The following is a 2480-nucleotide window of genomic DNA, read 5'->3' as shown; positions in this document are numbered from 1 at the left end:
GGGGTCTGCATCCTCCCTCCGGAGCATCTTCTCCGATGGTGTCCCTGGGGGGGTGCCCAAGACACACACACCCCCCACACACACACCCCAAACCCCAACCCCAGCGCAGGGAGAAGGGTACCCACCCAGTGTGTGGCAGGGGTGCAGCTGGCACGGCACCCATGGGTGCTACCTACCCCCCATGGCAAGGGGGAGAAGCCAGCAGGCAGAAGGACTTACGAGGACGTCGAAGCTGTCCCGGTAGAGGTGGCGGTCACAGTGCAGGCAGTCCCCCCGGCAGTCGCCTCGTGCCCGGGCGAAGAGGCAGAGCAGCAGCAGGTCCCAGAGCACAGTCCTCATGGCGGCACCGGCAGCGGCTGCGGTGCGGGAGAGAGAAAACCCGTCAAGCCGGGACAGCGCCGACACCGCCGAGCCCCGCACCTGCACCGAAATGTGCCCGTCCTCAGCCTGTCCCCCCTCACACACCCCCCCCAGGACATGTGTATTCCCGGTTTCCCTGCCAAAATTATCCTTTTGGGAAAGGAGCCCGGCTGCCTCCCCATCCCCAAAACAGATCCGGCGTGTCCCGGCTTAATTTTTTCCAGTCTACCTCATGGCACACGTCCCGGCTGGGGCTTATTTTAGCAGGTGGACGTGGCGAGGCAGCACGTCCCCGGCTGTCCCCTGAGCAGGACACTCCTTATCCGAGCAACGCCAGAACTGGGAGAGGATGTCCCGCTCCGGTTTCCACTCCTGGCCATTTTTGGGGTGCTGCCACTCCTGTCCCTGTCTCGGGAGCGTTCAGCCATCGCTGCTGGCAGGGATCGCACCCGCCCGGTGTGGAGCAGTGAAGACAAATCCCAAAGAACACCCCCGTGTCCCATCTGGCTTTGCCAACATCGGTGGCAGGTGGCGATTAAGTGACATGACCAAGGCTGTGCGCTTCCCTCCCGCTTCCCAGAGATTTGTCCCGATGCATCCCCCTGGCTATCTGCAAGGAGGAGGGTTGGTCCTCCTGACCCACCCCCCTCACCCTCATCCCTCTGGGAAAAGGGATCTGACATCCCCGCGGTACTTGGGAGCGGGTCCCGCGGCTGCACAGCGTCAGGTTTGTAAGCCAGCGAGGGGATGAGATGGAAGTGATGGAGAAGAACCGGATGGGGACGTGAAGGTTGGTGCTACCCTTGGTGGCACCGAGGTCCCTCCATGCTGGAGCACCACCCAGAAACCCCCATACCAGGATGCTCAGAGGTGAGGAACACCTCGGTGACAGTGGCTTTGCAACCCGAGAGTTGCTCCAGCAGCATTTCAGGCCATTTTTGGAGGGGTTGGTCACCTGGGAAGGGGGTCCTCACTTATTTCCCACCCCACCACGGTGCAGGGGCACCCCTGCTCCTTGCAACGGAGGCAGAGCATCCGCTGGGGTCCCCAGCCGGCATCACGGTCACCTTTCGTCCCCGCCAGCTGGGCGGTGACACAGAGCCTGGCGGCTCCCGGTTGTCATTTGCTGGAGGGTACGAGGGGGGAAGCTGATAAGGAGCAGGAATTAAGGCTTAATCTTCGTCGAGTCTCATTAAAACTGGCTGGCGGCGTGAGTCAGAGGCTTGGCAGAAAGCTCCCGGGAGAGGGCATACCCCCCCTCCCCCCGAAAAATCCCTCAGCCCCAAAATGGGGTTTGGCAGAGCGGGAGAGGGGGCTGCAACCCACCCCCAGCCCTGTCCCCATGTCCCCAAGAGATATCAGCGATGTCCCGGGAAAAGAGGGTCCCATCTGGCTGCGGAGGAGCCTCCGAGATTACGGTTCAGCTTTTCTTCCCGGTTAATTGAAAGATGCTATCGGGCGGGTGGGATGCGGTACCCTGCCGGCATCACCGGCCGGGGCAGGGCTGGGAAAGAGGGAAGCGACCCCCCCTTTGGCACATCGGGTGGCCCCCCCCCAAAAAAAAATTCAATCAGCCCGTTACAAGGGAAGGAGCCGAGCGCGGTGGAATTTTTTCTTGCTTCTGCGCTTGGGTGTTTGGGGCGAGGGGGGGGGCAGGTTTGGGGGGGGGTGACAGCACGAAGCCCCTTTCTGAGTATCACAGCCACAGACCCACGAGACAAAGAAGGATGCCTTTTCTCCCATTTTTCCCAGCTTTTCCCATTTTTCCTCTTTTTCCCATTCTTCCCATTTTTTCCCCTTTTTCCATTTTTTCACCATTTTTTCCCTTTTTTCCCCTTTTTTCCCTTTTTCACCGTTTTTCCCCATTTTTTCCATTTTTTCCATTTTCCTCCCATTTCCCCCCCCATTTTCCCCCACTTTTTTCGTATTTTTCCCCATTTTTTCCATTTTCCTCCCATTTTTCCCCACTTTTTTCATATTTTTCCCCATTTTTTTTTTTTTCCTCTGGGAAAGCCAAACCCGGGCCCCTATTTCCCAAGGGATGCACTGGTCGGTCCCACTGCTCTCGTGTCTGGGAATGCCATCGACCCTGCCAAAGGATGTGACAGCCCCGGTGTCAC

This window comes from Charadrius vociferus, unplaced genomic scaffold (genome assembly GCF_000708025.1).
Source record: "Charadrius vociferus isolate BGI_N301 unplaced genomic scaffold, ASM70802v2 scaffold41, whole genome shotgun sequence".
Lineage (NCBI taxonomy): Eukaryota > Metazoa > Chordata > Aves > Charadriiformes > Charadriidae > Charadrius > Charadrius vociferus.
The sequence above is the reverse complement of the archived record's forward strand: the minus strand, read 5'-3'. Positions refer to the sequence as shown.